The following is a 12,817-nucleotide window of genomic DNA, read 5'->3' on the forward strand; positions in this document are numbered from 1 at the left end:
TTCGGATTCCTACAATCCAACGAGAATCTGAACGCTGATCGTGCCGTGTAAAAGGGCCCCAACCCAGTAGCCAATGTTTATCTGTGCTTTCTGGATCTTCCAGCATGTTCTAGAGCGCACGCTGTTCATAGATGGATGGTAATGGCATCTTCCAGAAACAATTCACAAGTAACGAGCAGCGATGACATCATGTCCGGCCTGTACACCGTACTGCTGGGTGACAGCGCATATACTGACTATTACATCATGTCTGGCCTATACACCGTACTGCTGGGTGACAGCGCATATACTGACTATTACACCATGTCCGGCCTGTACACCGTACTGCGGGGTGACAGCGCATATACTGTCTATTACACCATGTCCGGCCTGTACACCGTACTGCTGGGTGACATCGCATATACTGACTAGTACATCATGTCCGGCCTGTATACCGTACTGCTGAATGACAGCGCATATACTGACTATTACATCATGTCCGGCCTGTACACCGTACTGTTGGGTGACAGCGCATATACTGACTATTACATCATGTCCGGCCTGTACACCGTACTGTTGGGTGACAGCACATATCCTGACTATTACATCATGTCCGGCCTGTACACCGTACTGCTGGGTGACAGCGCATATACTGACTATTACATCATGTCCGGCCTGTACACCGTACTGCTGGGTGACAGCGCATATACTGACTATTACATCATGTCCGGCCTGTACACCGTACTACTGGGTGACAGCGCATATACTGACTATTACATCATGTCCGGCCTGTACACCGTACTACTGGGTGACAGCGCATATACTGACTATTACATCATGTCCGGCCTGTACACCGTACTGTTGGGTGACAGCGCATATACTGACTATTACATCATGTCCGGCCTGTACACCGTAATGCCGGGTGACAGCGCATATACTGATTATTACATCATGTCCGGTCTGTACACCGTACTGTTGGGTGACAGCACATATACTATTACATCATGTCCGGCCTGTACACCGTACTGTTGGGTGACAGCGCTTATAATGACTATTACATCATGTCTGGCCTATACACCGTACTGCTGGGTGACAGCGCATATAGTGACTATTACACCAAGTCCGGCCTGCACATCGTACTGTTGGGTGACAGCGCATATACTGACTATTACACCATGTCCGGCCTGTACACCGTACTGTTGGGTGACAGCGTATATACTGACTATTACACCATGTCCGGCCTGTACACCGTACTGTTGGGTGACAGCGCATATACTGAGTATGACATCATGTCCAGCCTGTACACCGTACTGCCGGGTGACAGCACATATCCTGACTATTACATCATGTCGGGACTGTACACCGTACTGTTGGGTGACAGCGCATATACTGACTATTATATCATGTCCGGCCTGTACACCGTACTGTTGGGTGACAGCACATATCCTGACTATTACATCATGTCCGGCCTGTACACCGTACTGCTGGGTGACAGCGCATATACTGACTATTACATCATGTCCGGCCTGTACACCGTACTGCTGGGTGACAGCGCATATACTGACTATTACATCATGTCCGGCCTGTACACCGTACTGTTGGGTGACAGCGCATATACTATTACATCATGTCCGGCCTGTACACCGTACTGCCGGGTGACAGCGCTTATAATGACTATTACATCATGTCTGGCCTATACACCGTACTGCTGGGTGACAGCGTATATACTGACTATTACACCAAGTCCGGCCTGCACACCGTACTGTTGGGTGACGGCGCATATACCGACTATTACATCATGTCCGGCCTGTACACCGTACTGTTGGGTGACAGCACATATACTGACTATTACATCATGTCCGGCCTGTACACCGTACTGTTGGGTGACGGCGCATATACCAACTATTACATCATGTCCGGCCTGTACACTGTATTGTTGGGTTACAGCGCATATACTGACTATTACATCATGTCCGGCCTGTACACCGTACTGCTGGGTGACAGCGCATATACTGACTATTACATCATGTCCGGCCTGTACACCGTACTGCTGGGTGACAGCGCATATACTGACTATTACATCATGTCCGGCCTGTACACCGTACAGTTGGGTGACAGCGCATATACTGACTATTACATCATGTCCGGCCTGTACACCGTAATGCCGGGTGACAGCGCATATACTGACTATTACATCATGTCCGGCCTGTACACCGTACTGTTGGGTGACAGCAGATATACTATTACATCATGTCCGGCCTGTACACCGTACTGTTGGGTGACAGCGCTTATAATGACTATTACATCATGTCTGGCCTATACACCGTAATGCCGGGTGACAGCGCATATACTGACTATTACATCATGTCCGGCCTGTACACCGTACTGTTGGGTGACAGCACATATACTATTACATCATGTCCGGCCTGTACACCGTACTGTTGGGTGACAGCGCTTATAATGACTATTACATCATGTCTGGCCTATACACCGTACTGCTGGGTGACAGCGCATATACTGACTATTACACCAAGTCCGGCCTGCACACCGTACTGTTGGGTGACAGCGCATAGACTGACTATTACATCATGTCCGGCCTGTACACCGTACTGTTGGGTGACAGCACATATACTGACTATTACACCATGTCCGGCCTGTACACCGTACTGTTGGGTGAAAGCGTATATACTGACTATTACACCATATCCGGCCTGTACACTGTACTGTTGGCTTACAGCGCATATACTGACTATTACATCATGTCCGGCCTGTACACCGTACTGTTGGGTGACAGCGCATATACTGACTATTACATCATGACCGTCCTGTACACCGTACTGTTGGGTGACAGCGCATATACTGACTATTACATCATGACCGTCCTGTACACCGTACTGTTGGGTGACAGCGCATATACTGACTATTACATCATGTCCGGCCTGTACACCGTACTGCTGGGTGACAGCGCATATACTGACTATTACATCAAGTCCGGCCTGTACACCGTACTGCAGGGTGACAGCGCATATACTGACTATTACATCATGTCCGGCCTGTACACCGTACTGTTGGGTGACAGCGCATATACTGACTACTACATCATGTTCGGCCTGTACACCGTAATGTTGGGTGACAGCGCATATCCTGACTATTACATCATGTCCGGCCTGTACACCGTACTGTTGGGTGACAGCACATATACTGATTACATCATGTCCGGCCTGTACACCGTACTGTTGGGTGACAGCACATATACTGATTACATCATGTCCGGCCTGTACACCGTACTGTTGGGTGACAGCACATATACTGACTATTACATCATGTCCGGCCTGTACACCGTACTGTTGGGTGACAGCACATAAACTGACTATTACATCATGTCCGGCCTGTACACCGTACTGCCGGGTGACAGCGCATATACTGACTATTACATCATGTCCGGACTGTACACCGTACTGTTGGGTTACAGCGCATATACTGACTATTACATCATGTCCAGCCTGTACACCGTACTGTTGGGTGAGAGCGCATATACTGACTATTACATCATGTCCGGCCTGTACACCGTACTGTTGGGTGACAGCACATATACTGACTATAACACCATGTCCGGACTGTACACCGTACTGTTGGGTTACAGCGCATATACTGACTATTACATCATGTCCAGCCTGTACACCGTACTGTTGGGTGACAGCGCATATACTGACTATTACATCATGTCCGGCCTGTACACCGTACTGTTGGGTGACAGCACATATACTGACTATAACACCATGTCCGGCCTGTACACCGTACTGTTGGGTGAAAGCGCATATACTGACTATTACATCATGTCCAGCCTGTACACCGTACTGCCGGGTGACAGCACATATACTATTACATCATGTCCGGACTGTACACCGTACTGTTGGGTGACAGCGCATATACTGACTATTATATCATGTCCGGCCTGTACACCGTACTGTTGGGTGACAGCACATATACTGACTATTACATCATGTCCGGCCTGTACACCGTACTGTTGGGTGACAGCGCATATACTGACTATTACACCATGTCCGGCCTGTACACCGTACTGTTGGGTGACAGCGTATATACTGACTATTACACCATGTCCGGCCTGTACACTGTACTGTTGGGTTACAGCGCATATACTGACTATTACATCATGTCCGGCCTGTACACCGTACTGTTGGGTGACAGCGCATATACTGACTATTACATCATGACCGTCCTGTACACCGTACTGTTGGGTGACAGCGCATATACTGACTATTACATCATGTCCGGCCTGTACACCGTACTGCTGGGTGACAGCGCATATACTGACTTTTACATCAAGTCCGGCCTGTACACCGTACTGCTGGGTGACAGCGCATATAGTGACTATTATATCATGCCCGGCCTGTACACCGTACTGCTGGGTGACAGCGCATATACTGACTATTACATCATGCCTGGCCTGTGCACCGTACTGTTGGGTGACAGCACATATACTGACTATTACATCATGTCCGGCCTGTACACCGTACTGCTGGGTGACAGCGCATATACTGACTATTACATCCTGTCCGGCCTGTACACCGTACTGTTGGGTGACAGCGCATATACTGACTATTACATCCTGTCCGGCCTGTACACCGTACTGTTGGGTGACAGCACATATACTGACTATTACATCATGTCCGGCCTGTACACCGTACTGTTGGGTGGCAGCGCATATACTGACTATTACATCATGTCCGGCCTGTACACCGTACTGTTGGGTGACAGCGCTTATACTGACTATTACATCATGTCCGGCCTGTACACCGTACTGTTGGGTGACAGCACATATACTGACTATTACATCATGTCCGGCCTGTACACCGTACTGCTGGGTGACAGCGCATATACTGACTATTACATCCTGTCCGGCCTGTACACCGTACTGTTGGGTGACAGCGCATATACTGACTATTACATCCTGTCCGGCCTGTACACCGTACTGTTGGGTGACAGCACATATACTGACTATTACATCATGTCCGGCCTGTACACCGTACTGTTGGGTGGCAGCGCATATACTGACTATTACATCATGTCCGGCCTGTACACCGTACTGTTGGGTGACAGCACATATACTGACTATTACATCATGTCCGGCCTGCACACCGTACTGTTGGGTGACAGCGCATATACTGACTATTACATCATGTCCGGCCTGTACACTGTACTGTTGGGTGACAGCGCATATACTGACTATTACATCCTGTCCGGCCTGTACACCGTACTGTTCGGTGACAGCGCATATACTGACTATTATATCATGTCCGGCCTGTACACCGTACTGTTGGGTGACAGCACATATACTGACTATTACATCATGTCCAGCCTGTACACCGTACTGCCGGGTGACAGCACATATACTATTATATCATGTCCGGCCTGTACACCGTACTGTTGGGTGACAGCGCATATACTGACTATTACATCATGCCCGGCCTGTGCACCGTACTGCTGGGTGACAGCAGATATACTATTATATCATGTCCAGCCTGTACACCGTACTGTTGGGTGACAGCGCATATACTGACTATTACATCATGTCCGGCCTGTACAGCGTACTGTTGGGTGACAGCGCATATACTGACTATTACATCATGTCTGGCCTGTACACCGTACTGCCGGGTGACAGCGCTTATACTGACTATTACATCATGTCCGGCCTGTACACCGTACTGTTGGGTGACAGCACATATGCTATTACATCATGTCCGGCCTGTACACCGTACTGTTGGGTGACAGCGCATATAGTGACTATTATATCATGCCCGGCCTGTACACCGTACTGCTGGGTGACAGCGCATATACTGACTATTACATCATGCCTGGCCTGTGCACCGTACTGTTGGGTGACAGCACATATACTGACTATTACATCATGTCCGGCCTGTAGACCGTACTGCTGGGTGAGAGCGCATATACTGACTATTACATCCTGTCCGGCCTGTACACCGTACTGTTGGGTGACAGCGCATATACTGACTATTACATCCTGTCCGGCCTGTACACCGTACTGTTGGGTGACAGCACATATACTGACTATTACATCATGTCCGGCCTGTACACCGTACTGTTGCGTGACAGCGCATATACTGACTATTACATCATGTCCGGCCTGTACACCGTACTGTTGGGTGACAGCGCATATACTATTACATCATGTCCGGCCTGTACACCGTACTGTTGAGAGACAGCACATATAATGACTATTACATCATGTCCAGCCTGTACACCGCACTGTTGGGTGACAGCGCATATACTGACTATTACATCATGTCCAGCCTGCACACCGTACTGTTGGTTGACAGCACATGTACTGACTATTACATCATGTCCGGCCTGTACACCGTACTGTTGGGTGACAGCACATATACTGACTATTACATCATGTCCGGCTTGTACACCGTACTGTTGGGTGACAGGGCATATACTGACTATTACATCATGTCCGGACTGTACACCCTACTGTTGGGTGACAGCACATATACTGACTATTACATCATGTCCGGCTTGTACACCGTACTGTTGGGTGACAGGGCATATACTGACTATTACATCATGTCCGGCTTGTACACCGTACTGTTGGGTGACAGGGCATATACTGACTATTACATCATGTCCGGACTGTACACCCTACTGTTGGGTGACAGCACATATACTGACTATTACATCATGTCCGGCCTGTACACTGTACTGTTGGGTGACAGCGCATATACTGACTATTACATCATGTCCGGCCTGTACACCGTACTGTTGGTTGACAGGACATATACTGATTATTACATCATGTCCGGCCTGTACACCGTACTGTTGGGTGACAGCACATATACTGACTATTACATCATGTCCGGCCTGTACACCGTACTGTTGGGTGACAGCGCATATACTGACTATTACATCATGTCCGGCCTGTACACCGTACTGCCGGGTGACAGCGCATATACTAACTATTACATCATGTCCAGCCTGTACACCGTACTGTTGGGTGACAGCGCATATACTGACTATTACATCATGTCCAGCCTATACACCGTACTGTTGGGTGACAGCACATATACTGGCTATTACATCATGTCCAGCCTGTACACCGTACTGCTGGGTGACAGCACATATACTGACTATTACATCATGTCCGGCCTGTACACCGTACTGTTGGGTGACAGCACATATACTGACTATTACATCATGTCCGGCCTGTACACCGTACTGTTGGGTGACAGCGCATATACTGACTATTACATCATGTCCGGCCTGTACACCGTACTGTTGGCTGACAGCACATATACTGACTATTACATCATGTCCGGCCTGTACACCGTACTGCTGGCTGACAGCACATATACTATTACATCATGTCCGGCCTGTACACCGTACTGCTGGGTGACAGCGCATATACTGACTATTACATCATGTCCGGCCTGTACACCGTACTGTTGGGTGACAGCGCATATACTGACTATTACATCATGTCCGGCCTGTACACCGTACTGCTGGGATACAGTGCAGATACTGACTATTACATCATGTCCGGCCTGTACACCGTACTCTTGGCTGACAGCACATATACTGACTATTACATCATGTCCGGCCTGCACACCGTACTGCTGGGTGACAGCGCATATACTGACTATTACATCATGTCCGGCCTGCACACCGTACTGCTGGGTGACAGCACATATACTGACTATTACATCATGTCCAGCCTGTACACCGTACTGCTGGGTGACAGCGCATATACTATTACATCATGTCCGGCCTGTACACCGTACTGCTGGGTGACGGCGCATATACTGACCGTTATACAACTAGTGCAGCCGTACGCTTCTGTTACAGATGGAGACGCTTTAGTAAAGATCTGTGGAAACTTTTACATTCGGCAAAATAGAGAAAAGTAAGAAAAATGGATCGTAGAGAAACGGCTATCACAAATATTACAGTTATTTCCAATAAAGCCAAATATGTAGTATAATAAAGCAAGAAACCCCCTGCTTTTTTTTTTTTGTTTGTTTTTCTTTGTTGATGGGTTTAGCCTTTATTGAGTTCACAGTACAGTAAAAATGACATATGAATTTTGTTCTACGAGTCAGTCTGATTGTCGTGATACCAAATTCATATCGTTTTTTTAATGTTTCTCTAATTTTAAAAAGTAAATACATTTTTCTGTTAAACAAGAATTGCTTTCTGTCGCCATATTATGGAACCCGTAATTTTTTTTTTTTTTCAGTGATTGGGCTGTGCAAGGGCTCATTTTTTGCAGAGTGAGCTGTAGTTTTTATTATTACCATTTTGGGCTGCATACATATTTTTCTTCCAAGACATTTTATTGCTTTTTCATAAACATAACACGTAAGATTGTAACACATAAAGGAAGGCTTTCTGATATTGTACACCTCAATCATATAAAAAAGCAACCTTTAACGTTTTCAGATATCTTGTACAAAATCACCAATAAACCTTCTTGAACTGAATAAACTTCCCATGTGTATTGATACTCATAATTAACGATAATAAAGGGGGGTTGGGTACACACCGACGGGTGGAAGACAACAAAGGAAAAGGGGAGAAGGGTAAGGGGGGGGGGGGGGAGGCCATCCAGGATCCATTCTTAATTGTATCAGCTGTTATATACATGTACTGTATGTATACCACACGTTCACTCACAATTGAGAAACACCTTATTTTGTAAATGTTTTCGTCTCCCCTTCCCCTCTCTTTCACCGAAAACTGAACGATCTGCGACCTACACATCGGGAGACCACTCACTGAGGGCCCTTCTACACGGCGATCAGCGAGGATCTGAACGTTATCATTCGATGTGAATACCGGCATGACGGAACAATAAGCGATACATTCATTCATCGCTCAGATCATGATGTATGAAGCCTGAAGGACGGACCGGCCGTGTAAACAGGCAGTCATCATGTATGAACGGCGGCCTGTTTACTGTGAATGGAGGCGGCCGGAACAATCCCAGCTCCACCGCCATTCACTACCGATGATTGTACCGCTGCATTTACGCGGTCATCACCGGGGCGACCCGTCCGGCATCTGAGACCGGTGAGCCGTCCGTGTAAAACCCCCTGAGATAAAAGGTAGAGATAAGGCGGCCGTCGCTGCGGCGTTGGGGGCCGTTCAGGGAAACTGAAATAAAAGTGAAAGAAACGGATCAATTTTTTTCCACATTAATTTCAGTGGGGTTTAAAAAAAACAAAAAAAAAACAGACAGCAAATGGAAAGCCTTGAGTTCGCTTCCATGCCGCCAGGTTTGTGTTTTTTTTGATGGACAAATAGCGCAGTCTGCGGGGTTATATTTTTGTAAGAAAAACCCTGTAATGGAAGCGAGCGGGGGAGGGGAGGGGAGGGGGCTTCAGTTTGCTTTCTGTTTTTCTGAAACCCCATTGAGTTTAATGGGGGAAAAAATGAATCTGTTTTATATCAGTTTCTCTTCTCCAAAAACAGAGCAGAGAGACAAAAACCCTGAACGGCCCCCAACGCCGCGGCGACAGCAGCCTGAGGGGTCTGAGGGCCAGTAAGAGAGAGGCTACTAACAACATTTATGAAAGAGCTAATAAGGAAGATGGAACATTACCTCTGCAGCGCCACCTATTGGATGGCAGCATTCCTTCAAATCAATGTGACTTAAAGGGGTTGTCCCGCGAAAGCAAGTGGGGGTATACACTTCTGTATGGCCATATTAATGCACTTTGTAATATACATTGTGCATTAATTATGAGCCATACAGAAGTTATTCACTTACCTGCTCCGTTGCTAGCGTCCTCGTCTCCATGGTGCCGTCTAATTTTCAGCGTCTAATCGCCGGATTAGACGCGCTTGCGCAGTCCGGTCTTCTTCTTTTCTGAATGGGGCCGCTCGTGCCGGAGAGCGGCTCCTCGTAGCTCCGCCCCGTCACGTGCCGATTCCAGCCAATCAGAAGGCTGGAATCGGCAATGGACCGCACAGAAGACCTGCGGTCCACCGAGGGAGAAGATCCCGGCGGCCATCTTCACCAGGTAAGTAAGAAGTCACCGGAGCGCGGGGATTCAGGTAAGCGCTGTGCGGTTTGTTTTTTTTTAACCACTGCATCGGGTTTGTCTCTCGCCGAACGGGGGGGCTGTTGAAAAAAAAAAAAACCTGTTTCGGCGCGGGACAACCCCTTTAATAATGATTGGGAATAGAAAACCAAGCCAGACTCCATACACAGACAGCTGTTTCGGGGTGTTTGCCCCTCATCAGTGTGCAGTAGGCTTCTTGCTTAGCTGGTGAGAGGCTTGCAACATGGGTCAGGAGGGGTGTAGTGTCTCCTTAAGAGCACCCAAAAAGTGTGGGGAGACACCGAGAGGGTGTCTGGGTTGGCAGGGGCATAGTACCTCCTCAAGGAGAACACCCAAAAGGGGTGTGGGGATACCTAGAAGGTGAATGGGGCCACTCATGCAAGCTGCGCTGGGTGATTTACTTCCTACTCCAATCAATGTTAAAGGGGTTGTCCCGCGGCAGCAAGTGGGTCTATACACTTCTGCATGGCCATAATAATGCACTTTGTAATGTACATTGTGCATTAATTATGAGCCATACAGAAGTTATATAAAGTTTTATACTTACCTGCTCCGTTGCTGGCGTCCTCGTTCCCATGGAGCCGACTAATTTTCACCCTCCGATGGCCAAATTAGCCGCGCTTGCGCAGTCCGGGTCTTCTGCTCTCTTCAATGGAGCCGCTCGTGCAGAATGCCGACTCCGTGTAGCTCCGCCCCGTCACGTGCCGATTCCAGCCAATCAGGAGGCTGGAATCGGCAATGGACCGCACAGAAGAGCTGCGGTCCACGGAGGAAGAGGATTCCGGCGGCCATCTTCACCGGTAAGTATAGAAGTCACCGGAGCGCGGGGATTAAGGTAAGCGCTCCGGTAAGCTTTCTTTAGGTCCCTGCATCGGGGTTGTCTCGCGCCGAATGGGGGGGGGGGGTTGAAAAAAAAAAAAACCCGTTTCGGCGCGGGACAACCCCTTTAAGACTTGTTAAAAAGTCACATTGATTTCAAAGAATGTTGCCATCCAATAGGTGGTGCTTCCTGATTTGCATAAATTACCCAGAGGAGCTTGCATGGTCCTATAAGTGGTCTCACTCACCTTTTAGGTGTTCTCCTTGGGGAGAGACTATTCCCCTCCCAACCCACTCACATTCTAGGTGCTCTCCTTAATGATACACGACACCCCTCCTAAAAAAGGGATAAGTGACAAAATGCCCCCACATACCTCCACCTGCAGCCGGACAGGAGCCGTGGGGTTGTTCTGTGCTTACAGGACCTGTGATGATGTCACCGTCATGTGATCAGTGTGTGGGAGGAGACAAGGGGTCACATGACCAGGTCTCTCCGCTCAGTGGATGCAGGACTCTGCTGCGTGACCTGCAGTTTATGTGTCCCATCAGGATGTATTCAGAGAGTGCATGGAGCAGAGCTGAGCGTGTGTGACACGGAGGAGCAGAGCCGAGCGAGTGCGAGACAGGGGAGCGGAGCCGAGTGTGTGCAAGACGGAGGAGCAGAGCCGAGTGTGTGCAAGACAGAGGAGCAGAGCCGAGTGTGTGCGAGACGGAGGAGCAGAGCCGAGTGTGTGCGAGACGGAGGAGCAGAGCCGAGTGTGTGCGAGACGGAGGAGCAGAGCCGAGTGTGTGCGAGACGGAGGAGCAGAGCTGAACGTGTGTGAGACGGAGGAGCAGAGCTGAACGTGTGTGAGACGGAGGAGCAGAGCTGAACGTGTGTGAGACGGAGGAGCAGAGCTGAACGTGTGTGAGACGGAGGAGCAGAGCTGAACGTGTGTGAGACGGAGGAGCAGAGCCGAGGGTGTGCAAGACAGAGGAGGAGAGCCGAGTGTGTGAGACGGAGGAGCAGAGCCGAGTGTGTGCAAGACGGAGGAGCAGAGCCGAGTGTGTGCGAGACGGAGTAGCAGAGCCGAGTGTGTGCAAGACGGAGGAGCAGAGCCGAGTGTGTGCAAGACGGAGGAGCAGAGCCGAGTGTGTGCAAGACAGAGGAGCAGAGCCGAGTGTGTGCAAGACGGAGGAGCAGAGCCGAGTGTGTGCAAGACGGAGGAGCAGAGCCGAGTGTGTGCGAGACGGAGGTGCAGAGCCGAGTGTTTGCAAGACGGAGGAGCAGAGCCGAGTGTGTGCAAGACAGAGGAGCAGAGCCGAGTGTGTGCGAGACGGAGGAGCAGAGCCGAGTGTGTGCGAGACGGAGGAGCAGAGCCGAGTGTGTGTGAGACGGAGGAGCAGAGCCGAGTGTGTGTGAGACGGAGGAGCAGAGCCGAGTGTGTGCAAGACAGAGGAGTAGAGCCGAGTGTGTGCGAGACGGAGGAGCAGAGCCGAGTGTGTGCGAGACGGAGGAGCAGAGCCGAGTGTGTGCGAGACGGAGGAGCAGAGCTGAACGTGTGTAAGACGGAAGAGCCGAGCATGTGTGAGACAGAGGGGCAGAGCCGAGCGTGTGCGAGCCGGGGGGAGCGGAGCCGTGTGTGTGTGAGACGGAGGAGCGGAGCCGAGCGTGTGTGAGACGGAGGAGCGGAGCTGAGTGTGTGTATAAGCACTCAGAACCCTCCTGGATGGAGGGATAGAAGTGTTGTTGCTGTGAAGAGTAGATGCTGGTTGTAGGGGATTCCCTATAGAACAGTGTTCCCCAACTCCAGTCCTCAGGGACCGCCAACAGGTCATGTTTTCAGGATTTCCTCAGTGTTGCACAGGTGATGGAATTATTGTCGGTGCCTCACACATTGCCACAGGGGTTCTTGCTATAGGATATCCTGAAAACA

At 49.5% G+C, this 12,817-nt stretch overlaps 1 protein-coding gene across 5 annotated transcripts in view; it reads right to left on the reverse strand.

The window, feature by feature from the left end:
* The window catches only part of LOC136624332 (oocyte zinc finger protein XlCOF6-like), a 459,204-nt gene that overhangs the window by 296,908 nt on the left and 149,479 nt on the right, over positions 1-12,817 (reverse strand). The window contains exon 1 of one of the 5 annotated variants that reach the window (XM_066598261.1): positions 11,276-11,321. The exons of the other annotated variants lie outside the window; for them this stretch is intronic. The gene's annotated coding sequence lies outside the window, so the exon portion shown is untranslated. Of the gene's footprint in view, positions 1-11,275; positions 11,322-12,817 lie in introns of those variants that run through there. 5 annotated transcript variants of the gene reach the window in all.

This window comes from Eleutherodactylus coqui, chromosome 4 (assembly GCF_035609145.1).
Source record: "Eleutherodactylus coqui strain aEleCoq1 chromosome 4, aEleCoq1.hap1, whole genome shotgun sequence".
NCBI lineage: Eukaryota > Metazoa > Chordata > Amphibia > Anura > Eleutherodactylidae > Eleutherodactylus > Eleutherodactylus coqui.